At 45.4% G+C, this 27,979-nt stretch overlaps 1 protein-coding gene across 1 annotated transcript in view; it reads left to right on the top strand.

Moving 5' to 3' along the window:
* The window catches only part of LOC309613154 (uncharacterized protein), a gene marked incomplete at its 5' end in the record, with an annotated part of 177,196 nt that overhangs the window by 139,512 nt on the left and 9,705 nt on the right, over window positions 1-27,979 (top strand). Inside the window, one exon of the transcript XR_014235543.1 lies at window positions 23,801-27,406. Of the gene's footprint in view, window positions 27,407-27,979 lie in introns of the transcript that reaches the window.

Below are 27,979 nucleotides of genomic sequence, written 5' to 3'. Positions count from 1 at the left end.
CACAAAAACAGAAACATAGATCAATGGAACAAGATAGAAAGCCCAGAGATAAACCCACGCACCTATGGTCAACTAATCTATGACAAAGGAGGCAAGGATATACAATGGAGAAAAGACAGTCTCTTCAATAAGTGGTGCTGGGAAAACTGGACAGCTACATGTAAAAGAATGAAATTAGAACACTCCCTAACACCATAAAGAAAAATAAACTCAAAATGGATCAAAGACCTAAATGTAAGACCGGACACTATAAAACTCTTAGAGGAAAACATAGGAAGAACACTCTATGTCATAAGTCACAGCAAGATCTTTTTTGACCCACCTCCTAGAGTAATGGAAATAAAAACAAAAATAAACAAATGGGACCTAATGAAACTTAAAAGCTTTTGCACAGAAAAGGAAACCATAAACAAGACGAAAAGACAGCCCTCAGAATGGGAGAAAATATTTGCAAATGAATCAATGGACAAAGGATTAATCTCCAAAATATATAAACAGCTCATGCAGCTCAATATTAAAGAAACAAACAACCCAATCCAAAAATGGGCAGAAGACCTAAATAGACATTTCTCCAAAGAAGAAATACAGATGGCCAAGAAGCACATGAAAAACTGCTCAACATCACTAATTATTAGAGAAATGCAAATCAAAACTACAATGAGGTATCACCTCACACCAGTTAGAATGGGCATCATCAGAAAGTCTCCAAACAACAAATGCTGCAGTGGGTGTGCAGAAAAGGGAATCCTCTTGCACTGTTGGTGGGAATGTAAATTGATACAGCCACTATGGAGAACAGTATGGAGGTTCTTTAAAAAGCTAAAAATAGAATTACCATATGATCCAGCAATCCCACTACTGGGCATATACCCAGAGAAAACCATAATTCAAAAAACACACACACCCCAGTGTTCACTGCAGCACTATTTACAATAGCCAGGTCATGGAAGCAACCTAAATGCCCATCGACAGACGAATGGATAAAGAAGATGTGGTACATATATACAATGGAATATTACTCAGCCATAAAAAAGAATGAAATGGAGTCATTTGTTGAGACGTGGATGGATCTAGAGACTGTCATACAGAGTGAAGTAAGTCAGAAAGAGAAAAACAAATATCGCATATTAACGCATGTATGTGGAACCTAGAAAAATGGTACAGATGAACCGGTTTGCAGGGCAGAAGTTGAGACACAGAGATAGAGAACAAACGTATCGACACCAAGGGGGGAAAACCACGGTGTGATGGCGATAATGGTGTGCTGAATTGGGCGATTGGGATTGACATGTATACACTGATGTGTATAAAATTGATGACTGATAACCTGCAGTACAAACAAACAAACAAAAACAACTAATACTAAACTTTCTTTGGGTTATTTGTATGGAAATATGTTAATATAAATGTTTCAGACATTACATGAAATTTCTAAAAAAAAAAAAAAAGTGTATTAAAAGTGAAGAAATACCAAAACAGAGTGACAAAATTTCATCTATTTTAAATGGTTATATTTAACAAAATAGCACCTTTAATACCCAAACCACATTTCATTACTGTAATCTGTTTTGTTTCTCAGCCTGCAAAAAGTATAACAATTGAAATATTTTTGACCGATGTGAAATCTTAGATATTTTTGTGCAAAATAATGTCATTTAAAATTTTCAAGGAGACAGTTTTATACCAGTTAAAACAAAAGTAAATAAACAGATTGTGAGTGGTGTATAATTATGGTCATACAACTGTACAATTTAAAGATAATTAGCAGATTTATAATAAAAATACAATTTTATGTTATACTACAGGTGATATGGACTGGTAATGTGACACAAATGGAGAAATGTGGTAAGCAACTTTTGCAGTGCTGTCAATGTACTTCTGTGGCTGTATTTCAGGCCCAGGGCAAAAGGCTCTCCGGATTGGCATTAATTAGCTTTGTGGCTCTCTAAGTGTGTCATGACCTCTTTGGCCTTGTTTTTCATCAGCAAAATAGAAGGCTGAACGTTGGACATCCATATCCATCATCTCATTGCTCACCAGAGCTATTTCCCTCATTTGGCTGGCTGGGCTAGTGACTCTTTACATCTTCATCTGCAATTGTGACGGACTGGATAGGATAAACTGTAGTGTTTTACTAGGTCAAAGAGCCCATTAGCTCTTTTATAGAAAATGTATAACTGAATTGAAAAAAATGCTAGTCTCATGCTGCTGCTGCTACTACTACTATTATACCACCACGACCACCACCACAGTAATGCACGCCCAAGTGAAACCAAGCTGTTCAACCCATGAGAGAAGCCTAACCTCATTGAGGGCAGCACACCTGCCCATAAGTTGCCCTCTATGGGCTCATTTACAACCTCCAAACCAAACTCATAACCTCATGCCAGCGATAACTAAACCATTAGGAAATATTTTCTCTGGCACTGGCCGTACCATTGAAGAGGTACCCACAAAGACTTTGAAAATAAGAGGAGGAGGGTTGTCTTCTGAGGGTTTGACTACAAATCAGAACATTGTGGACACAAATATGCAAAAGCCACCTTTGAAAAGTAGGCTGACTCTAGGACCAGAAGACCACCAACATAGTTAAAAAAGAATGTACCAGCTGTTAGAGGGTCTGCAAGTCAAAGAACATAAATAAAAACGAGTCACTGAGGAACAATGAGTGCACTCCAGCTCGATTCAGGACAGCATCCTAGATCTACGAAGTCAAGTGCCCATGTGTTGACTGATGCTGCCCACGTGATGCTGATGCTATTCTCTGTGGGCAGTGGTGTCTTATGGTGTCTCATTTAATATCCAAAACAGCCCTAGGAGGAAGGTATCACTACCACCATTTTATAGATAAGGAAACTGAACTGAGGATCAGAAAGGACGGGGTCACAGAATGGGTGATACTGGAACCCAAATCAGATGCAGGCTGTGGGACTCTTGAGGCTTTGCTCCAAACTGCAGGGAGCACTGCTGGAATGGTCATGGGGCTACCTATGCTCTCCCTTGGGCCAGTCTCCACAGGAGATACAACCAGATGACTTCTTTTAAAATTTTTTTTTTTGTTTTTTCTTTGGGTTTTATTGAAATATAGTTGACATACATCACCATATAAGGTGTACAGCATAATGATTTGACTTACATACATCACAACATGATTACTACATAGGTTTAGTGAACATTCATCATCTCATATAGATACAAAATTAAAGAGATTAAAAAAAATATTTTTCTTGTGATGAGAACTCAGGATTTACTCTTTTAACAACTTTTCGTGTATAATGTACAGCAGTGTTAATTACATTTATTATGTTGTACATTACTTCCCCAGGACTTATTTGTCTTGTAACTGGAAGTTTGTACCTTTTGACTGCCTTCATCCAATTCTGACCTCTTTTTCTCTGATTTTTGTGTCTGTGTTTGTAACCACAAAAATTCTCTCTTTTTCTATGAGATTTTTTGTTTCTTTGCTTTTGAACTGACATACAACACTGTTAACTCTTAATATACAACAAAGTGATTTGATAATATTATATATTTCAAAATGATCACCATGATAAGTCTAGTTACCATCTGTCACAATACAAAGATATTACATAGCTATTGACTATATTGACAATTCCTCTGTGAGGCCATTGATCCTGGACTATCAGATGGCTTCTTGACGTGGTATAGATATACAATGGAATATTACCCAGCCATAAAAAAGAATGAAATTCTATCATCTGCAACAACATGGATGGCCCTAGAGAGTATTATGCTTAGTGAAATAAGTCAGACAGAGAAAGACAGATACTATATGTTATCACTTATATGTGGAATCTAAATATTAAAACAAATGAATGAACATAGCAAAACAGAAACAGACTCATAGCTGTAGAGAACAGGCTGATGGTTACCAGTGGGGAGAGGAAGGTGGGGGGAGAGGTGGGATAAGGGTAGGGGATTGAGAGGTACAAGCTGCTATGTATAAATTGGATGGGCTACAGGGATGTATTGCATAGCACAGGGAGATATAGCCATTATTTTGTAGTGACTTTAAATGGAGTATAATCTATAAAATTGTTGAGTCATTATGTTCTACACCTGAAATTAATATGATGTTGTAAATCAACTGTACTTCAATTAAAAAAATTCAACAGGAAAAAAGCTCATTACCAAATGGCTTCTTGGTGAATAGTAGGTGCTTTGGACTGAGTTGTATCTCCCTACCCCCAGATTCATATGTTGAAGCCCTAACCCCCAATGTGATAGTATGTGGAGGTGGGGCCTTTGGGAAATAATTAGGTTTAGATGAAGTCATGGGGGGGTGTGGTTGATGGTGGGATTAGTGTCATAATAAGAAGAAACACCAGAGAGCTTTCTCTCTCTCTCTTTGCCATGTGAGGACACAGTGAGAAGGTGGTTATCTGCAAGCCAGGAAGAGAGATCTCATTGGGAATCGAATCAGCCAGAACCTTGATCTTGGATTTCCCAGTTTCCAGAACTGTGAGAAATAAATCCCTGTTGTTTAAGCCACCCAGTCTATGGTATTTTGTTATGGCAGCCCAAGCTGACTAAGACCGTAGCGAACCGCTCAAGGGCATGGCCTCTTTGGTCTTCGAAGGGAATATTTCTCTAGGGGGAAAACTGATGACAGGGAACATTTGAATCATCCCCCTACTGTTCTTTGTGGTTCTGACCCTCTGCTCATCAAGCATCCTTCTGGAGGTGGGTCAGAGGGGAAAACAAGGATTTCTAGCTCTTCAGCAGTTCCATGTCCATTGTCAATAAGTTCAAGGGTATTAGGGTTTATACATCAGTTTCATGGACTTGGTCAGCCTAGGTCCTCCCCCAACCCCTCTGCCCTGCCATATTGTACATATACCAAGGGAATGGAAGCCACGGTGTGAGCCTTCTGGGCTAGTCAGTCTTACTTCCCTGTTAGTGTCCTGACTGCTTTTAAAAAGTAAGGGAACCATGCTATGCTCACTCCTTTGCTTGCCATTCCAGTCCTCGAAACTTTTCTCTAGCTATGTCCAAAGGCAGACTGCACTCCAGCCAGTGATAACGATGCTGGCAATGATGATGAAAATAGGTTTTATTGAGTCTTTTGTACTTGGCAATTCAATTCACTTTAAACAAACAAAACCAAGACTACTAAACCTAGAAGCTCTGGGGAAAGCTTTCTGCAGAAGATGATGTATAATCATCTAAATTTTGAAGAATGGATGGGAAAAAGAGAAAAAAATTCCAGGTAGAGGGAACCACACAGGCAAAGGTTTGGAAGTTTGATCTAGAAAAAGTGAATTCTGGGAACTCAGTTTGGTATGGCTGAGGCAAAATGGAACAGCAGCTTTGGCAAGAGAAGGGTGCAAACAGTTGCTTTTGCTGGGGAAATGATGGACGAGGTGCTCAAAGAGGGAGCCGGTGAGGTAGAAGAATCATCTCCCACATCCCTCCATTCTGCCAGATTCTTTCTGGGCATCCGCCTTCCCACTGACATAGCTGTGACTTGATTCTTGCGTGAGATGCAATAGTTGAGCTCAGTGGAATTGCCCTTTTGATTAAAGCAAAAAAAATTCCACTCTGGACACTGGGTTAAATTGGACCTTGTGCTGTTCTCATTGTAGGAAAAAAGGCGGCAATACAGTGAGGTGAAAAGAAGACAGGTGAGAGAAGTAAGATTTTTTTTTTTTGAGCCCCAGCAGCAGCTGAGCCCATGGCACATCCATTATCCACATTGTGTCATTTGGTCTTGGAACCTCAGCAGTCTGAAACCTTATTTATGGTTGAGGATATTCAGAGAACTTAAGGGGCTTCTTGCCTGAGGGAGGAAGTAGTGGAAACTGGATTTTAACCAGGATTTGTCTCACTCGGTTTTCTCAGGATGTTTGACTCTTTAAGAGGTCTTAGTTGACATTCTTATTTGGTAAACAAAGTGCTGTGTGGATGGAGTGAGTCACTCACCCTCTCTGAGCCTCAGTTTCTGGATCTATATATCTGTGTCCTTGTAGGTTGTGCCCATTCACTCCTATTCTTCCCTTTGGATTCTTACAGAAATCTAATTTTCCTGACTCATGGCAATCCTTTAAAAACACAGTGTTCTTCCCCTGAATATTCTCACTTTCAGACTAAAAATTCTTCTTTCAATTGCTTTTTTTCCTCCCTGCTTTTTGATTCTTCACAGTGAATCATGCGGTTGCTCCAAAAGTTAATGATTTCTCAGGTTGCATTGAAAGAAGTATAGTGCCTGAATTAAAGGAGGGGAAAAGTTTCTTCTGGTCATACAACCTCTGGAATCAAAGATTCAGCTCTGAGACTATGAGATATGAAGGAACCAGATGAATAAGTGTGCATTAGAAAAGGATCTTTCATAGAACTGGTCTTGCTGGTAGAGGAATGTAGAAGTAAAATGAACCTCTCTTTATTCCTTTAAGTAGCTTTCTCCAGATTCCCATTCAAAACTGTAATCTTAGAGGGCACATGAAATCTCACAGTGAAATCCTAGGCAACTTCAAGGCTGTAAAGGAATACAGCTGAGAGGCTGGGGAATATGTGGCAGGGAGGGTCTAAATCCTGACCAAAGGTGCAGAGATTTTCATGAGCTCTCATTCAACTTCTGGCAGCAGGTCTTTTAGCTGGAAAATGGGTTGATATCAAGGAATATCCAACACTCACTGGGGCATGAACTAGGTTTTATTATTAGCTGGGCATGAACTTGAGCAAATGCTTTTTCTTCTTTGGACTTCTGTTTCTTCGTTTGCCAAATGCAGGCATTAGACCAGACTCTGGGAAGGCCAACTGGTTGCATCACATAAACATGGCAACTACGTGAAGCATCACGTTGAGAAGAAGTATGAGACTGTGTCTGGGCTCAACAATAAAGAGCTTTGTGAGTGATGAGTGATATTAGTCAGGACATCAAGTGACAGAAATCCATATGCTATAAATAAAAAGAACGTACTGGCTCATTAACAGGGGCGCCTGCAGGGAGAACTGCCCGAGACCCAAGGGCACACGTGTTGTTGGAGCTCTTCTCTCTCCATCCCTTGGCTCTGTCTGACTTTGGTTGGCTCCTTTTTCCACAAAGGCTATTTTTATTGGGTGGGCAATATGGCTGCTGGCAGTTCCAGACATGCACGTGCTTCTACCTTAGCAAACTCCGGGGAAAGAGACATCTTTCTAGTTAACTTTGGTAGAAAAGTCCTGGGTGGCTTCTGATTGGCTAGGTTTGGGTAATTTGTCCATATCCAAACCAAACAGTATGGCCAGGAGAGAGGGTACTTTGGCTAGTCCTGGGTCACATGTTCTCAGTCTTTGGAGCACTGTGATTAACAGCCCCACCTAGACTTCATAGAATGAGAAGGTGCATTCTGTCTTGTCTGTAAAGCTTTTGATCTCTCCATGAAATCTGAATGAGAGCCTTGCTGGGTAGAGTATTCTTAGTTGTAGGGTTTTCCCTTTTGTCACTTTAAATACATTGTGCCACTCCCTTTTGGTCTGCAGACTTTCTGCTGAAAAATCAGCTGATAGCCTTATGGGAGTTCCCTTGTATGTTATTTGTTGCTTTTCCCTTGCTGCTTTTAGTATTCTCTCTTTATCTTTAACGTTGATCATTTTGACTACAGTGTGTCTTTGTATGTTCCTCTTTGGGTTAATCCTGTACGGGACTCTCTGTGCTTGCTTCCTGGACTTGGGTGACTGTCTCCTTTCCCAGGTTAGGGAAGTTTTCAGCTATTATCTCTTCAAATATTTTCTCAAGCCCTTTCTCTCTCTCTTCTCCTACTGGGGTCCCTAGAATGCAAATATCAGTGCACTTGATGTTGTCCCAGAGGTCTCTTAAACTGTCTTCATTTCTTATCATTCTTTTTTCTTTTTTCTGTTCAGTGGCAGTGATTTCTACTACTCTGTCTTCTAGGTCACTGATCCATTCTTCTGTATCATTTAGCTTACTATTGATTCCTTCTGGTGTATTTTTGATTTCAGTTACTGTATTCTTCAGTTTTGTTCGGTTGGTCTTTATATTTTCTAACTTTGTTAAAAACTTCTAACTCTTTGCTCTGTGCATCCATTCTCCTCCCGAGTTCTTTGAATGTCTTTATGATCATTACTCTGTTGATTGCCTATCTCTACTCCACTTAGTTCTTCTTTTGGGGTTTTATCTTGTTCCTTCTTCTGGAACAGATTCCTCTGCCACCTCATTTTGTCTAAGTTGCTATTTGTATTTTTATGTATGTGGCAGGTTAGTTACATTTCTTGACCTTGGAGAGGTGCCCCTCTGTAGGAGACGTCCTATGCGTCCCAGCAGTGCCCTCCCCTCTCGTCACCCAAGCTATATGCTCTAGGGGTTCCCCCTAAGAGGGCTGTGTGTGTCCTTCTGTTGTGGTGGGCTGACTCTGTGGGTGGTCTGGTAGGCTTGGTTGGCCCCTAGCATGGTTGGTTGCCAGGCCCTGCCTTGTGTGGATGCTGCTGGCTGCTATTTATCAGGGCCTGATCTCGAGGTGGCTGATTGTGGAATCTTAGGGGACCCTGGGCTAGTGCTGGCTCACTTGTGGGCAGAGTCAGAGTCCCAAAGACTCTGAGGCTGTTGCCCACCCGCTGGCAGGTGAAGCCAGGTCCTGGGGTTAGTGCCGGACTACTGGCAGCAGAACTGGTTCCTGGAGTCTGGCTGTAGGGCCCAGGGATCCCACAGCTCATTTCAGATTGTTCATGGGGTGGCAGGGGCAGTTCCTGACACAGTTGGGTATGGGGTCTGCGGTGTCCTGGAGGCTGTGTTGGCCTGCTAGTGGGCTCAGCTGGTCCCAGGGTAGGGTCTGGGCTATGTTGCGGGATCATAGTTTTCTTGCTCCTGGTGTCTGCCCCTGGTGGGTGAGGGTGGTCTAGAGGCTTGTGCAGGCTTCCTGGTGGGGGGCGCTGGTGCCTGCCCACTGGTGGGTGGATCTGGGTCTTGACCCTCAGATAGGCAGGGCTGTGTCTAGGGACATGTCTAAAGGTAGCTATGGGCTCTTCAGTCTTTAGGCAGCCTATCTGCTGATGGGTGGGGCTGTGTCCCTGCCCAGTTAGTTGTTTGGCTTGAGGCATCCCAGCACTGGCACCTGCAGGCTGTTGGGCAGGGCCAGGTCTTGGTGCTAATGAGCCAATATGTCAGCTGCCAGGAGTGTGTACATGGTTGAATGTTACCAAATATGTCTGCCATCAGTGTCTATGTCCCCAGGGTGAGCCACAGCTCCCCCCCCCACCCAGCCTCTCCAGGAGACTCTCTAAGACCAGCAGGTAGTTCTGGCCCAGGCTCCTCTTGAACTACTTCTTTTGCCCTGGGTCCCGGTATGTGTGAGGTTTTGTGTGTGTCCTTTAAAAGTGAAGTCCCTATTTCCCCCAGTCCTGTGAGATTCCTGCAATTAAGCCCTGTTGGTCTTCAAAGCCAAATGTTCTGGGGGCTCTTCCTGATGCAGGAACCCCATGCTGGGGAGCCTGACATGGGGCTCAGAACTCTCACTCCTGTGGGAGAGCCTCTGCAATATAATTACTCTCCAGTTCGTGGGTTGCCCACCTGGGGGGTATGGGATTTGATTATATTGCGAGTCCGCCCCTCCTACCCACCTCATTATGGTTCCATCTTTATGTCTTCAGTTGTAGAAGATCTTTTCTGGTAGGTTCCAGTCTTTTTCATCGATGGATGTTCTGCAAATAGTTGTGATTTTGGTGTGCTCATGAGAGGAGGTGAGTTCGCGGTCTTTCTACTCCTCCATCTTAGCCGCTCTTGGTGCATTCTTTGTTTTAAAAGAAAACCAAGGAGCTATTCCCAGCAGATGGGGTTTGGGAAAGCCATCTGAGCAGAAGAAACCCTGTAGCAGGAGCTAACACCACTTATATGAGTGGGAGGCAATTGGTATCAAACAGGCCACACATTCTCCATTACAGGACTAGATAAGTCCATACAACTCTTCAGTTCTATTCTTATGAGTCAATAGCTCAAATAAACGGCACTGCACTGACGTTCAAGAGGCCTACACTGTACTTCCAGCATGACTAATACCCATCAAATGAATGGTGAGACCAGACAGTGCCTTTCTTCACTCTTGGCCTCAGTTTACCCCCCCCCTTTTTTTTTTTTTAAAGTGAAGGGGTTGCTTTGTCACCAGGTGCCCTCTCAAAATGCTCTTCTTCTCTAATATCCCCATCCCTCTGGCCAAGAGTCCTTTGGAGTTTCACCCCACCAGGCCCTGAGCCTCGCCTAGGAGGCGCCAGCAGGACACAGCACCCTCTGCCTAGCAGGAGGGACCGACTCTGAGTCTGAGTCTGAGTCTGAGCCTGGGGTGAGCTCTCTGAGCCCCAGCCAGACCCCATCCTTGCCATGTTGTCTCTGTCTGTTAGTTGGATGCCAATCTTGTTTTCCTCTGCTTTCACCGAAAAAACAATTTGTCCCACAACTCTGAACCAATAGCATGCTTTTAGTAACCACCTGGACCTGGAGTTGAAGCAGCCCTGGCTCCCTCCCCATGAAATGTTAAGGTCTGAATCACTCTGAATATCCACATTTGCAAATGGCACAGAGAGAAGGAACCTTCTGGGTTCCAGCCCTATCCAGGATGATTTCTTTGCTTCAAGCCCTGCTCTCTCCTTCATCTCATTATTTGATCAGACTTTTTTCCCCACCTTGCAACCATTCCCCAGTTGCTGCTGGGTGATTTACCAAGTGACATCTGTGTCCCGGCTCCTTGTTCCTCTGAAGAATGCAGTTTTGATGAATAAACAACAATTGTACCTTGTTTCCTTCAGTCCTGTGCGACTTGAGGTTATTCGAGTTTAGAGGTGCACAAAGACTTTATAAACACCCTGGATTTATAGCCATGATTGGCTGCGCTTGCTTCATTACCTCATAGCATCTGCTGGGTGTAATGGCCTGATTCGGGATCCGGCAGAGGAGCCTGGGCTACCTCGCCCCGGACACCTGTATGAGACGAAGTTCAGCTGGAGAGAGAGGCAGTTACTCATCCTCCTGGCTCAGCATGCAGTGACTTCACTGCCAGGAAACTGGCCCCAAGGCCCCAGCCAAAGCACAGGGTAGGAGAGTGATCGATATTTCAGTCACTGCTGAAACTGCCAGCAAAAACATAGAGCGAAGGGAGGGAAGTGGACATTTTCTGAACGCCTAACTGAGAATCGTGTTTCAATTTCACAATGTCCTAGTAAAGCCACATGCATCCTGATTTTATTGAGGAGAAGGAAAGTTAGGCTAGAGGAGTGAAGACACACAGCTGGGATGTGTCAGAGTTCGCCTGGCTCTGGTCACCTCCCAGGGCTGCACCTGAAACTCAGAGGGCAGATGCTGAGGCATCGGTTGAGATGAAGAGACCATGCAGGCTGCCCAGCCAGTCTGGAACCACTGCTGACTCTGAAGGCCATCAATCCGATTCTTGGATTCTGGTTATGAGTCTGTACACCAGAGCAATTAGGCATCCTGAGAATCTGGCCAGGTGGGAGTGTGGGGAGATGAAAGGTCCCGGGAGCTGACTGGGGAGTCTTGCCAGGTTGCTTGGTGCCGGTGGTCTGCTGCAGGAATGCAGGGCTGGCTTCTTTAGCAAACCCAGAGAGGCTTGCTCTTTCCTCCTCACACCAACAGGAGGCGACAGAAAGCAGTAAATATCTAGTGTTCTTGCCCCAGAAAAGCCCGCTTTTGTTTCCCTTCTTGGTTTTGCGATGTGAACATGTTCATTCACTTCTCTGAGCCTTAGTTTCCTCACCTAATTGGGGGTGATAATCCCCACCTCACAAAAATTCCTCCCATAGTTTTTGAGATGATAATGAGATTGTGGATTTAATCACTTTGTCAATCAAGTATGGGCCTACTTGAGTTTTAATGTCTTCTCAACTTTATTGTCTTTTGTACAAATTTCCTTTAAATCCTTTCTAGAAGTAGGTGGGCTTTTATGAAAAGGCAAATACAAATAAAAGACATGATTGTTATAAAATTTTACCTGACAGTCATTCTGAGAAAATACATTTTTTTTCATCTTGAAATTGTCAAGAATTTTTGGACACATAACTGGATTGTGAGTAACACTCATTCACTTGAGAAACACCTAACGAGTATCTTCTATGTGCAAGGACACTTTGGACACAATTCCTGCCCTTATGGAGCTTACATTCAAGTGGTAGATGTTGATCTCTTGAGCTTAAATGCATGCGCATGAATGCACCATTAAATTATTTGATTTTAATTATGATAAATGCTAAAAAGAAGGACTGACTATCCCAAGAACGTAAGATAGGGAGACCTTACCCAGATTTGGAGGATTAGAAAAAATGATGCTTGAAATGAAATCTGAAAGATATATGGGATTTAGGTAGGTGAAATGAAGAGGAAAAACAATTCCCGGCTTTGGGAATAGCAGGTGCAAAGGCCCTGAGGTGCAACAGTAACAAGGAAGGTCAGTGTACCTGGACTGACAGGAGCACTCCTGGCTTAACGTAGACTGGAATATTCATGACTTTTCTGTCTATGAAGAAAAATAACCACTGAGATATTGGGTTGGGTGAAAGTATAGAATTTTAGTTTTTAGTATTCATTGTAGATCAAAATTAACATGGTCAGCTTTAGGATTATAAAAATATATTTAGTGTAATTTCTGTACTCATATGATGATAATATTTGGCATAAGGATAATGACATAGTGGAAAAATTGGGGGGAACATAATTTTTCCCAAAAAACATAGTGGGAACCATTGTTTAAGGACTATCCCCTCAAAGCTGAGTTTTCCTCTTTAACTTTCCATTCTGCTCCTCCTGACCTTGATATCATCAGTGGCTCCACATTGCTTCCTGACTGGTCCTGGTGTATTTTTCTAGACTTGTGTCTATCACTCTCTTTCACTGCTCTCTGTTCTCGAGTCAGGCCCCTCCCTGCCCCTGCCGAGCCCCACACCTGCCTGCTCTCACACATCGGCTCTGACCGTCTCCTAGCTCACTTTTCTCTGTCATCTCTCCTGAATAAAACCGCAGCCATCCTCCAGGCCCAGGTGAAATGCTGCCTCCACCTTGTTCTTCCAAGGCAGAACGATGCCTGGCCCTGATGTCCCCAGGCACACTCCCTGGGGCCATCCTACACCAGGAGCATGCGCTCTGCTTCCCATCAGGTCATTTCTGTCCATGCCTGTCTCGCATTAGACTGTGAGCTCTTTCAGGATGCAGACTGCCGTAACTTCACCTCTGTGTCCCCCTTCAAGACAGTACGGTGCAGAGCACGCTGCGAGGCATGGCACATTAAGTAGTGCTTCAGCCCAGTTGAATTCAATAGATGACTAAGAGAATTTCTTCTAAAGCTCTAGGGTTGATAAGGAATTTCTGCAGAGGGATGTTTTTCACTTAAAAGTAAGATTGCTGCATTTTGTTTGTAATAGAAAATGTTGGCCACAGCTAGATGTCTATAATAGGGGTTTGTTTACATAAATTAAGCTAAATGTATATAACAGAGTACTATGCAACCATTAAACATGACGTAGATGCATACTTAACTAATAAAGATGTCCATGATATATTGACAAGTAAAAAAAAGGTTATAAGGTTATATGCATGTTGTATCCCTTTTAATGTGTGACACAGTGTTGAGGGAATCTGGTGTCAGGTGAATATAGGTGACTCCATCCCTTCCCCCCTTCAGGTAATAGCCAGGGGTGGGGCTGGGAGAGGGAGGGATGGGAGGTTATAAAGGAGGCTATAAAGTTCCTGGGAGATGCCCAGTTGAGGTGCAAGGGACCGTAGGGTCATTCTCAGAAGATTAGGAGCAGGGTAATGGTTCCAGATATAAGATAGGTCCTTTACTTGTACTGGATGCAAACACTGGAGGATTCGTTCACCCCAGGGATGGAAAGGATTGTGTATTTAAACCCTAGGCAACCCCACTGGAAGAGCAGAGATGGGAAAGGCATTTCTCCTGTGACAAGACAGGAACATCCATGTGGCCCAGGGAAGTGGCAGTGGTTGAGAGTCAGGAGTGACAAAGCAGAATTGCCCCAGGGGAGCTGGGGCGGTCCAAGGCAGAGGAGCATGAAGGTGATGGGCACCGCCTGAGCTGAAAAGCCAGCTGGAGGAGCAACTCGGGGCAGTGGCCTGGGAGGAGCAATGGTAAGGTGACGTGGAGGTGAGCAGTGTCAGGCACAGGCAAAAGCGTGAACTGGCTTGGGAGCGTGCGTGGGACACCCCCAAAGATGTCCAGGGATACCAGGGGGAGGGACCTTGGAGAGGGGTCCAGGGGCCTGGTGACAGGCAGGTACAAGCTATCAAGTCAGCAGTGTGACCATTCATCTTCCTGAGTTGAGCCCCCCACCTGGTAAGACCTGGAGGATATTCGGGTTGCATTTACTTAATAAATGACATACGCACAAAGAAAAGTCTAGAAAAAGAGACTTCAAGGCATTAGCAATGGCGGTCTCTGGGTGGATGGGTGAGTGTTTTTTATTTTCTTCTTTTTGGTATCTGTGTATTTTCTGATTTTCCTGAAAGGAACATGTGTCGCCCTTATAACAATAATAAAAAAAAAAACAATAAAAGTTGTTTTGAAAAAAATCAAATTACAAAACACACGTTGCCTGGGGACATGCTTAGGAGCACAGCCATTTTCAACTAAGTGGTGGCCAAAGTACAAACTGTTACAGCGATGGACCCTGTTGATTGCCTCTCTCACTCCCTGAGGTCGGAGAACTTAGCGCGAGTTCAGTCCCCTGCAGTGTGCTTGCACGGATGCCAGGGCCACGTGTGCACCAGCCATCAACCCAATACACTCACTCTCTGCCCAGTCCTGCCAGCGCCCACCTCACGAGCTCCTTCCGGAAGGAATCACTGTTGCCGTCCTCTCTTTGGGTTGGTCCCACCTGTTTCCTGAAACTTGCCGACCGGGAGAGGGAATAGCAGGGTGGGAGGGGGCCAGTATTAAGTCAGGCGGCCAAGGTCCCAGCATCTGTGTGCGGTGGTGAGGCCTGGGGAGCCAGGTGCCTAAGAAGTCACCGTTTTCACCATCACCCCCAGCGCATCATCACTTGTCCTTGGCTCTTCATTTTTATCCCTTCATTTCCTGTTGGACCCCAAGGCCTTCTTTGAGTGGCAGCTTGTTTGGCAAGGGTCCTGATAGCCTGCCAAGCTCTTGCAGCCCGGTCCATCCTGGATCATCTTCCTGGTACCCTCTGACCACTGGGTGAACACATTCCCTGGGAGTTTGTGCTACCGTGTTTCTGACTTAAGTGTCCCTTGTACCTGGATTCTTATTACTGTGCTTGGATTGGATGCTGTCTATCCTGACACCTGCTGGATTCACATTGGATTTTGCCACGCCAGAGGCAGGGCTGAGTGGACAGGACACTCTCAGCCTTGAGCCAGAAAGCCCTACATGATCTGCTCCCAGCTTCCCTCCATGAGCTCACCTGGTACCGCTTCCCCTCTCCTTTCCTGTGCTTGAACAATGTTGGCCTTCTTTTTTGTTTCTTGAACCTGCTAAGCTTATTTCTACCCTAAGGCCTTTGCATTCACTTGCTGTTCTCTCTCCCTGGGTCTTTTCACTTGGTGATTCTTTTCCATTGTTGGGTCTCAGTTCAAAGTCACTGTCACAGAGAGGCCTTTCCTGCCCACTGCCAAGGATGCCCCTCCAGGCTCTCTCTCTCTTTCTCTCTCTCTCTCTCTCTCTTTCTCGCTCAGGGGTTGGCAACTTTGTCTGCACAGGGCTAGATAGTAAATATTTCAGGTTTCATGGGATATGTGCCATCTCTGTTGCATATTCTCCTTTGCTTTCTTTATAACCCTTTAAAAATCTAAAAGCCATTCTTAGCTTGCAGTTCCATGTAAAGACAGACACAGGACCCTGGGCTATATTTTAGTAACCCCTGCTCTAGATCATCACCCGCTTTCATTTGCTTCACAATTTATAACCATCTGGAATTATCTTGTGCATTTATGAACTTGGTATTGTTGGTCTCTCCTGCAAGAGGGCGGGAAATGTGTCTGACTTGTAACTCTGGTGTCTGGTACAGGGCCCGGCATATAATAGGCCCTTGATACATTTTTGTTGGGTGAATGAGTGAATTAATTAATGAATAAATGAATGAATAAGCTTCAGAGGCTGATGAATTTGGGCCTGAATCCATGCCTGCATTTTCGTAGCTGTGTAAATTTAGGCAAATCATTTGATGTTCTAATTTTAATCTCGGTGAAAGGACGGTAACGAAAGCTGCCTTGCTGCGCTGTTGGGGTGATGAGATGAGGGGACGCCAGCAGCTCAGTCAACAGCAGCTCCCTTCTGCTTAGCTCCTTGGGCAGGACTCTAGCAGCGAGAGCATCTCCCACCCAGTCCCCGGCCTGCATAGTCCACGCTCCCTCATCCTCTCTTTGGTCCACCCTTACCAAGGTCCCAGTGGCCTTCGTGGCAGAGCCTCTCCAAGTATGACAAATCTCTTGGAGCAGCAAACAGTGTTTACAGCAGAGAGAGCTGCACGAAGCTGGGATGAAGGCCACTGGAATGATCGATGGAACCTGGGAGGACAGAGCTATCCTCGTGGGTGTGCAGATCGCCTAGGATTTGGAGGATGGCCCCTGCCCCTCTGAGTCCCTGGCCAGGCCTGGCTCTGGCTCTGTAATTCCCTGGATTCTTAGAAGAGGGATGGGAGGAGACAGCGAAGCCAATGCAGAGCTTCTGACCGCCCTCCCCACCAGCAGGGCTTCTTGCCTTCTGAGCTCCAAGGAACTGGAAGGAGATCCCTGAGGTGTGTGTGCTACCCAGCTGCGGCCATGTGGAGGGTCTTGGAGGAATCCCACAATTCTGGAATGTCAAGGCTGAAGGGAGCTGCGAGAACCCTTGAGAAGCCCTCAGGCGGCCTCTCAGCCTCTCCTCCCTTCCTTTCACCGTTGCCCCAACCATCCGTGTTCGTTCTCCGGTGGGTCTGGCCTCTCTGCAGCTGTGATGGTCTCTCTAGTCCATCTTCTTCCCTTTGCCACCGTCCCCTCTACGTCCGATTAGGCCAGGCCCTACTTTTAAGTCCCTACCCCTCGCTGGATCCGCGTTGCCTCTGGACCAAGTCTAAATCCTTAGCCTGTTCTGAGATGCCATCCCCAAGCTGGGGCCCGTCTACCTTTCCCTCCCACCGTCACTCACCTCCTTCCACTGTCCGTTCACCCTCCCCTGGGCTCCTCCATCAGCCTTCATCATGCCCGGCAACATCAAATGCCCCCTCTCCTGGAGGATGGTCCTTGACCTTCCCTCTTACCCTCCCCGTGACTGCCCAGCATCTCACCAGGCCTCTAGGGTTGCTCTGTTGATGTAGCCCTGATTCACGGTACGAATGACTAACCCGCGTGAGCTGTTTTCCCCGTGCGGGCCCTCACACCGCCCTCAGTGCTTTAAGGACTACCTCTGCTGCTCACAGCCGAGGTGGGTGGTTATTCTACTACTTTATAGATAAAGAGAGAGAGGGACCAGGACATGAAGTAACTTGCCCAAATTCACACACTCGTGAATGGCGGAGCTCGGACTGGGGCCCAGAGTCTCCCTGATGCACAGAGGTCGCGAAGCTGTGTGGGCAGGACCCCTGCCCGTGCCCCTGAAGGCAGTAACCAGAGAGGTAGGTGTACAGTATGCGGCTGACACACAGCTGCCACAGAGCAGGTGCTTGGACCCCGATAGCTCACCTAAGAGAAACGGGGCGCTACGGTTTCTGTCCAGACCGCCCAGACCACCCTGGAGTGAAGCAGCTCCCAGAGGGGAACAAGTGGCCCCAGGTCACTCAGAGTGCTCATTCTAGGGTCCATGTGCCTATGTCCCCTGATGTGTTCCAGGGCTAGAAGTGGACCCTGCTCCTGAGATAGGCTTGACATTGGCATTTCCCCCAGTTCATGCCTGCTTAGTCCTTTCAGTCTCCATCAGTGGGCCCGTGGGCTCTATGCTGTCTCTTCATAACCCAACAAAGGTGACTGACAGTGTCTGCTGATCAGGTTGGTCTCTGGGACCTCTCTGTAAGCCAGCACCCTTGAGGTATCCAGAATTGAAAATGATTTTATGTACTGTAGAGTCCATGTGTGTATCCTTTATAATGGATCATATGTAGATCTCCAAAGTACAGACCTGATAAACTCTCCCTCCCTCTCAAGAACCTTCAGTGGCTCCCCAGTGCCTCCTGGGTTAAGCTCAATCTCCTCATCTTGGTTTTCAAGAACGTCCCCAATCTGGGTGCTGCTTATCTTTCTGCTACACCCGTAAGTGCCCTTGACATTACAGTCAACTGGGACCACTTGCTGGAGGAAGTGGTGGGGCAAGGTTTAAGGGACATAGAACTTGCAGCCCCACACCTGCATCCTGTGTCAGTCTTCCCCGCTTCCCTGTGCGACCTTGGATATATCACTCCAAAACATAAGCTGTTTCTAGGACAACATGCTGCCTCTCTGGTCTCCTGTAGGCCTCCCAAATGGTAGAAAGATATGAAGAGGGTCATGGTCTCTAGGGCAGAGGAGGGGAAGAGAGAGAGAGAATTTTGCACAGTGCTGGGACATATTAGGGTCTGTGAAAATTTAGTCCTCTTTACACTTCTTTCCTTCTACCGTGTTTCCTTCTACTCTGTTAGATGAATTCTGTCTAGGTGACTTACATGTGTCAGTTGAGTGAGATCCAGAGGCAGTTCAGGTGGAGTTAAAGTTCTCTTCACGAGAATCCCGAGTTCCATTTCAGTGGTCCTCAGGGATGCCCCTGTCTAAGGACACCTTCTCTCCTTCCACTCAGCTGAGGACACCAAGAGCCTTCAGGGGTCCACTTCAGTCCCACCAGAGCACAAGCTGTAGCCTCTGCTGACAGGGAGGCTTGGGGGAGGGCTGAGGGGCTCCTGATGGGTATGCCGTGGTCTCTTAGCGAATATAATTTTCATGAGACAGATGTTTTCTGCTGGTGGAAAAAGAAATAATAAGTGTCTGGAACCCCCCACTTCCATGGCTAGAGAGTCGCCAGTACTAAATCAACAGCTCTCTTTTGAGTGTGTACACACATTCTTCCGGCCTGGTCAGTGGCTGAGGGTCACCCTGGGTCTATGCAGAAGAGTGTGTGTGTGTGTGTGTGTGAGAGAGAGAGAGAGGAGAGATGGGATGTATGGCCAAACCCCAACTGACCTCAGGCTTAATTCAAAAAAGGCCTCCTCCTCCAGGAAGTGCTCCCAGAACCCCTCCGCTGGGAGTGATGACACCCTTTTGTTACTTACAGCTTCCCACCCGGTTTTCTGAGGGGCCTTGCCAAGGGTGAAGCAAACACAGACTGGAGACACATAGAGCTGACTTTGGATCCCAGTGTCCCTATTTAGGAGCTGATGATCTTGGGAAACACACTTCCTTGCTCTGAGCCTGTTTCCTCACTTTAGAATAGGAATAACCATGCCCACCTGTTGGGGTTGTCCTGAGGATTTAATGAAATAACACGGGCACCTGGCAGAGAGAAGGCCCTCAATGCAAGGGAATCCCCTACCCCCCCTCACTGCTGCCAGCTTTGCCAGGGCACCACCCACATCCTCCTCCCATCACCTCTGGCTGTGTTGGCTTTAGCACTTCCTCAGGGACGGAAATGAGAACATATAAACCTTGGGGAGAATGGTGTACGCTTGACACGTAGCTGGGATGGAGAAAGATTTGGCATCACAACGAAAAACCCGCTAACAGACTTGATTGTTGTCAAGACGTGGTTGTTGTCTTCATTCCTTGTCCTTTTATATAGTAAATATGTTCCTAGTTCATGTGACTTGATTGTGTTGATCCAGACAGAAATCAGAATGAGAGAACTAGTAAGTATTCACAGTTCACTGGTAGCTACTTACAGAAGTAGTGACATTTAAAGACATGTAATCACGTGATGACCAAGCTGGGTTTTGAATCAGGGCCTCCTGACTTTCCCAACACTGTGAGGCACCACTGATCTCTATCAAGTTTATGTTTTTGACCAGGCCTGGCTCTGGGTGAGAGGCTCCCAGCCCTCCTGGTGGCTTTCTGCCTTGGGAATGACACCTTTTGGTCCCTCCCCCTCAGTGCCCATGACTGATGTATGGGTGGAAGGTGCTGTGTTTACTCTCTTGTCTCAATTTCCCCTGTGACGGAAGAATAAAGAATTCTTTGGTGCCTGGCCGCCCATACCCACTCGTCTCCCCCAGTGAACATGAAAGAGCGCAGGCAGCTGCTTTCAATTCTAATTTGTCTCCAATGGAATTATCCAGAAGGTGGATTTCAGGGGTTTCCTGGAGACAGAAATGTCACCTGCCCTGTGGCCTGGACCTGAAGGGGAACTTTCATGAAATATGGCCCAGGTACTTGATATCGCCCGGACAGAATAATGAAACACTTCTTACAGGCAATTTAGGAGTCTGAAAAATGGGTAGCTGGCTTTCAAAGGCAGACGCCAAAGTGTCAGCAGGCTTCTCTTAAGGTTAAGGCTGAGAGGAAAACCTGCCCGAGGCTAAATGAGGGGAGGTTTGGATTTGGGCCTATGAGTGATTGATTTCATTTCAAGCTGTTGGCACTTTTGCCAAACTTCTCTCCTGCATTATTAGGAAAAGACCACTGGGCTTCAAATCACAGGCCTGGGTATGCATCCTGATTCCACCGCTTACCTGCTGTGTGACCCTGGGAAGTCACTTGACCTCTCTGAGTATCAGTGTTCTCAGGATTAAAATTAAAATAACACATTCACCTCTGATAACTAATATACAGATTAAACGTGAAAGTGCCAGGTGCATAACAGGAAGTCAAAGATTTTTTCTTTTTTTTTCTTTATTTTTACTTTTGTTTTCTTAACTATATGCTACAAGTCAGGGGACCTGGGGTCTGGCACTGTTCTCATCAAAAACTTTCTATGGCCCTTGGTCAAGGCATTCTTTTTTCTTTCTTTCTAGGCTTCATTTCCTAGATCTAGTAATAAAAATTATCATTTACTAGAGGCTTACTATGTGCTAGCAAATGTGAAAAATGTTTTATGTCTCCCTTCCTCCCCCCCTCCCTCCCCCCCTTCCTTCCTTCCCTCCTTCTTTCCTTCTTTCCTCCCAACAAATGTAGTGGCCCTTCATATCTGTGGATTCTGCATCTGTGTATACAGCCAACCATGGGTGGAAAAATATTAGGAAAAAAATTCCGGAGATTTCCAAAACCGAAAGCTTGAATTTGCTCCACTCTGACAACTATTTACATAGTGTTTACATTGTGTTTACAGCTATTTACATGGCATTTACATTTTATTAGGCACTATAAGTAATCTAGAGATGATTTATTGATTACTATAAGTAACCTAGAGGATGTGTGTAGGTTATACACAAATATGGCTCCGTTTTATATAACGGACTTGAGCATCCACAGATTTTGGTCCTGTATCAACTCCCTGGATACCGAGGGAGGGCTGTATACATTGAGTACCTCGTATGTACTGTGCACTGTCTCAGGCACCAGGATATGGCAGTGAACAGGATGGACAAAATCTGATGTTCTCGCACTTATATTCTAACAGAGGAGCCAGGAAATAAATAAAATATACAAGTAACGTGTATCGTGTGTTAGATGTTGAGTGCTGTAGAGAAAAATAAAACAAAGGAAGGGATAGGGTCTGTATGTGGGATTTCAAGTGGGGGGCCTTCAGGTAAGAGCTGATGAGAGGGTGACTTTCTGCACGGGTGTGGAGGAGGTGAGGGAGCAAGCTTGGCAGCAGGGAGAAGAGCAAGTGCAAAGGCCCCGATGATGCGGGTATGTGCCTGTTGGATTCAAGGACCAGCCAGAAGCCTTGTGTTGGCAGCAGGGCGAGCAGAGGGGCCAGGGCTGGAAGTGGAGTGCCGGCTCAGTGACCCCGTGACGCCTGGTTGGCCAGTTCAGCAGCTTGTGCTTTTTTTCTGAGATGGGAAGTCAGTGATGTGCGTTCCTTTCTTTTCCTTTTCTTTCTTTCTTTCCTTCTTTCTTCCTCCCTCCCTCCCTCCTGCCCTCCCTCCCTCCCGTCCTTTCTTTCTTTCCTTCTTTCAACTTTAACCAGGTTTTTATTTCACAAAATTTCCTTATCTTTACCTTTCTCAGACGCTTTCCTGTGCCTCTCCCAGGAAGCTTTGATGATAAAACCTTGCCCGGGACTCCCCGCAAACCCCAATGCTCCCTCTTCCCCCCTCATCTCTCCATGTTCATCTTCACTTCTGAGGGTTTTGTGCTGAAAGACGAGATTGTTGCTTACATTTTAAAAGAATCCTCTATTATGTCGTCCAACCTTCCCAACCACTCTGTAGTGTGGGCACTATAATCCCTGACTAAGTAGTTTTTTTCCTTTCCACATAAGAAAAGAATAAAAAAAGTAAAAATAAGGATACCAGTCCTATTGGATTAGGACCTCATTTAGCCTTAATTACCCCCCAAAGGTGCCATCTCCAAATATAGTCACATTGGACATTAGGGATTCAACATATATATTTGGGGGGAGGGGATACAATTAAGTCCATAACACATAATATGTCTCTTTTCATCCTTATACTTTCAACATATTTGTTTTGATTTTAAAGTGCATCCCTTATAGAGAGAATATTCTTGAATCTTGCTTTTTTATCCAGTCTGTCATTCTGTTGTTTTAGGTGGGGAGTTTTACATTTAATAAGATTATCATTCTGTTTGGGTTTAAGTTTACCATCTTGTTATTTGTTTTCATTTGTTCTTTTTGTTGTTGTTGTTTCTCTAATGTTCCTTTCCTAATTATATGTATTTTTGGAATTCCACTTTGTTTTCTCTATTTGGCTTCTCATCAATACTTCTTTTTTATTACTTTTAAGTGGTTGCTCTAGAGTGAACAGAATGTATCTTTAACTTATCAGAATAAATCTATTTAGACTGGCTCATCACCTTGACTGTGGGTAGGCTTGGATATGGAGGATCTGTGGAAAGCCCATTTTTCTCAAGCAACTCTGACTTGATGGGGCCAACCTCCAAATCTTTGTCCATTGTGGATATCATGAGGGCTTGGCTTTCGGCCTTTTTTTTTTTTTTTTTTTTGGTGGGATCAGAAGTGTTCTGTGCAACATGACAGCCGCATGTAGCTGTTTATTTATTTTTAAAAATATTTATTTAATTAATTAATTCACTTGGTTGTGCCGGGTCTTAGTTGCAGCAGGCAGGCTCCTTAGTTGCAGCTCTTGGGCTCCTTACTTGCGCTCACTGTTTCCTTAGTTGTGGCATGCGAACTCTTAGTTGCAGCATGCATGTGGGATCTAGTTCCCTGACCAGGGATCGAACCCGGGCCCCCTGCATTGGGAGCCTGGTCTTAACCAGGGTGCTACCAGGGAAGTCCCCACATGTAGCTATTTAAATTTATATTAAGTGAAATGAAATAAATTAAAAACTTGTTTCCTTAGTTGCACTAGCCATATTTTGAGTGCTCGATAACTACATGTAACTGGTTATCATTTTGGACAGCTCAACATTAACAACATTGCAGAAATTTCTAATGGCCAGTGATTATCAAGAGTGTGCCTTGGGGCTTCCCTGGTGGCACAATGGTTAAGAATCCGCCTGCCAATGCAGGGGACACAGGTTCGAGCCCTGGTCCAGGAAGATCCCACATGCCACGGAGCAACTAAGTCCGTGTGCCACAACTACTGAGCCTTGCTCTAGAGCCTGTGAGCCACAACTACTGAAACATGTGCGCCTAGAGCCTGTGCTCCGCAACAAGAGAGGCCACCGCAATGAGAAGCCCGTGCACGGCAACGAAGAGTAGCCCCCGCTCGCTGCAACTAGAGAAAGCCCGCGTGCAGCAATAAAGACCCAACGCAGCCAAAAATAAGTAAATAAAATAGACAAAAAAAAAGAAAAGGGCTTCCCTGGTGGTGCAGTGGTTGAGAGTCTGCCTGCCAGTGCAGGGGACACGGGTTCGAGCCCTGGTCTGGGAAGATCCCACATGCCACGGAGCAACTAAGCCCGTGAGCCACAATTACTGAGCCTGCGCATCTGGAGCCTGTGCCCTGCAACAAGAGAGGCCGCGACAGTGAAAGGCCCGCGCACCGCGATGAAGAGTGGCCCCCGCTTGCCACAACTAGAGAAAGCCCTCACACAGAAACGAAGACCCAACACAGCCAAAAATAAATAAATAAATTTATTAAAAAAAAAAAAAAAAAAGAGTGTGCCTTACTCTAGGGTGTGGTCCTTACTCTTATGTTGTCATCATGTTCATGTCTCAGCTGGAGGCCTGGGTGTGAACAAGATTTCTCCTCTATGGCTGAACTGTATCTCTTCTGTCCTCTAGCACTGCTTGACTTCTGGTATCCCTGTTCTGTTCCCTGCCCTGTTGTAGCTCCTCTCTGGCAAGCCTGTGTACTCTCGCCCTGAGCATATGCATAGTCTAGCTTTCAGCTCAGGACTTTATAGGGCACCCCTCCAAGCTTCTGAAGACCCCTATCTGTGCACTTCATGCCTCTCTTGTGCCTTTCCTGACATTCCAGCCATTTCAGCTGCTCTGATCTCTGATTTCTACCTCCTCAGATCATTAGAACTATCGTGTTTTGCCCAGACTCTGGCTCTCTGCTCTGCAGTGGGGGAAATCATTCCCAGACAGAGAGCTGGGGCAATTCTGGGGCTCACCTTGTGAACCCCTCTCCTTGCACGCATCCCAGTCTTGTGCTGCCTATCGTCCAATGCCAGAAAACCGTTGCCTTTTGTGTTTTGTCCAGTTTTTGTTTTTTCATTTCACTGATGGCAGGGGTACTTTATATCAGTGATTCCACCATACCCTGATGTGAACCCTCATTAATTAGCAAGCAACTTAAAATCGCAAATTACCTGCTCCTGTTTTTAAAAAACTCCATTGCTACTGGATTTTTCTCATTGGAAATTTACTCTGCTCAGTAGTTGGTATCACATTGTCTTGCTGGTTCCTCTTTCCTTTTCTCCTATTTTTTTCCCCATTGAGATCCTTTGGGAAACTCCAAATTCTTTCCTTCTGTCATGCAGAGAATTCAGCTCTCCACAGGTCTTGTCCTCAAAACTCTATAACCAAAATCATAGAAGTTCTTAGCAGAAAAGAAGGTCCCATTCCCATTTAATGGATCTGTTCTCTTTAGAAGATAGTTGGAGTTATAGAAAGCAAAACATATTTTTTTCTATTCTAATTTTTATTGTTATTTTATCTTAGCTAGCTCATCTCCATGATTCTCATCCTGACCTCCCCTGAATCTATTCTTTACCAGTTGGTCAGAGGATCTTTCTAAAACCCAAATCTGACCCTGACACTCTTCCTTAATGGCTTTCCCTAGCCTGTAAGATAAGATTACATATCCTCAACTGACATAGAAGTCCTTCTATGAACTGTTCCTTTCTATGTCTCCAGCTTCCTCTCTTGTTATTCTGCACCCACCCCCAACTCACACACACACACACACACACACACACACACACACACACACGTATAGCTCTTGCAAAACTGGAATCTTTGTGGGTTTCAAAACACACCAAGATGTTTCTTTCCTGCATTCCTTTTCTCATACTGTTTCCTCTGTCTAGAATGCCCTCGCCTTATCCCCAACTTTCCTATCTTTATCTGTACCCCAACTCATTCTTTAAGACTGGGTTTACAGATATTTTATTTCTGAAAGAATTCCCTGGCTCTGACTTTCCACAGGTGGATCAAGACCTCCTCAGGGCTCCTAAAGAGCTCTCTCTGTCCTCCTCCCCACACAGACTAGGAAGGTAGGCCTCTGTCCATTTGGTCTCATCAGTGCTTAGCGTAGTACCCAGCACATAGTACGTTTTGTTTTGTGCATTCATTTTTCTGCCCAATAGATGTTTATTGAGTACACAGTGCAGGATGCTGTTCCAAAATCTGCCCTTTGGGCCTTTGTATTCTAGTGAGAAAGGCAGAAAACAAACAAATCAATATATAATTCAGGAAGCGATAAGTCTATGAAGGAAAGTAAAGCAAAATAAGGGCAAGCAGGCAATGGGTATGCTATTGTGGCTCGAGGGCTTCTCTGAGGAGGTGACATTTGAGCAGGGGTCTGAGTGAAGTGATGGAAGGAGCTGTGCAGATATCTAGGGGAACACCGATCAAGGGGGGAGAATAAAGAATTCAAAGTGGGAGCGTCTAAGTGTACTCCGTGAATGACAAGCAGACCAGTATGGCTAGGGCAGAGGGAGGGAGGGGGGCAGTGAGACGTGAGGGCCCAGATCCTAAGACCTTCTAGGTCAGTCTAAGGGCTTTAGATATTTTCCCCCTAAGTTTAGGGAAGCCGTCAGGAGGTTGTGAACAGGAGAGTGACATGATCAGACTGGTGTTTTAAGGGCTCATGCTGGCTGCTCTTTTGAGAACAGACTGTAGAGAAGCAAGGGAGAAGCCTGGAGCCCAGTTAGGAGGCAACTGCAGGGGTCAAGGCAAAAGGACACGTGGCTTGGACCAGGGTATTAGCACTGGAGTTGGGTTAACGTTGGCTTAGTGTGTATTTACGGAATAATGATCAAATTTCTTTATCTCTAGCTTCCCTGTGAGCCTTTTGTAAACTTTTGGAAGGCAAGGACTGTGTCTGATTTATCTTTCTATTCTGAGTACTTAGAACAAGGCCTGCTAAATCATAGGAGTACAAACTTATATTAAAATGTTTTTCTTTCTTTTTTTAAATCACTGAGTTTCTGAGCATGACATAAATGGAGCGAAGGATGATATATGATATCTCATTGTTACCCCCATTTTCCAGATGGGGAAACTGAGGTTCAGATAGATTAAATCTCCATCAGGATCTCACAAGCCACCGTGTGATGAAGCCAGTCTTTAATCTCAAGTCTGTTTGAGCTCATAGCCCTTATCTTTTCAGTGCCATCAGCTAGGCTGGTATAGAGGAGGTGCTGGTGAGGCATGAGAGGAAAGGCTGGACGTGGGGGCCCTGGCCATGAGCAGCAAACCCCACTCGTGATGACAGACAGAGCCTCCTTCAAGAGCAAAGTGGTGAGCTTTATCCTGGGCAGCAACGACCTGCTTTTGGTAAAGCCTCGTTTTCCAGTCAGAGTCAGCATGCACCTGTGTGGCTGGTCCTTCTGATTCACACATGGGGGTTGCATTTTATTTTTCTATTCTTTGAAAATAAAAAGAATAAAATTCTTTTTATAAAAATAAAAAGAAAATGTAAAGAAAAAAAAAAGCCAAGTCCCAGCTGCGAAGTCTGTTAATGACACACATAATGGTGTGTTAACACGGGTGATTATCAAGCTGGACAGCACCCAGCTTTCTGCCAAAACAAACCTTTCTGCTCAGCAGACCTGAGATCGCTTGAGCCAGAATGGGACAGAGAGAGGAGGGTGGACTGCAGTCTTCCACAGCCTGGGAACAATAAATGCCATGGCTATTGGCATTGCTGACTTCCCCGTGGGCTCTGGTGGGAAGGACTGGACCCCAGGGCTTCTACGAACCTTCCACAGGACCCCAGGCAAGTGGCCCCCTGATTTTTGGATCTCAGTTTCTCCTTGAGTGGGTTGGATTAATGATCTCTAAGTTCCATCGATTTTAACCTTCTCTGTTTCTGGGCGGCCTCCAAGGAGCGAGAGGCCCTGGGGCTCTGGTTCCCTCATGCATGCAAGGAGCCTCTGGTCTGTACAGCAGAGCTGGTCTGGCACCACCAGCTCTGGGGCCTGTGCAACACCTCCAGATTGTTCTACCAGCTGTGAGACCTTGGGTGTCACCTCAGTCTCTGTTTTCTCATCTGTAAAATGGTAAATGAGGTTTCCTTAAAGAGCTGTTATGAGGATTAAATAAAATACAAGATGTAAGAGACTTAGCCCAGTGCCTGGCACACAGGAAGTCACGAATACATGTTAGTTTCTTTCCTTCCCCTCCTCCTACTCTGCCTTCGTTCTTTCTTCTCTCCTTCCATTCCTACCTCTCCTTCCCTTCATTCTTTTCTTTCTTCTTTCCCTTCCTTTCCTCCCTCCCTGCTTCTTCCTCTTCCCTTCCAGAAGAAAAATCTGTCTCATATTATGATGCTGTGAGCCAGTTTATCTGCTTCA

This window comes from Balaenoptera borealis (genome assembly GCF_965194805.1).
Source record: "Balaenoptera borealis genome assembly, chromosome: 1".
NCBI lineage: Eukaryota > Metazoa > Chordata > Mammalia > Artiodactyla > Balaenopteridae > Balaenoptera > Balaenoptera borealis.
The sequence above is the reverse complement of the archived record's forward strand: the minus strand, read 5'-3'. Positions and strand labels throughout refer to the sequence as shown.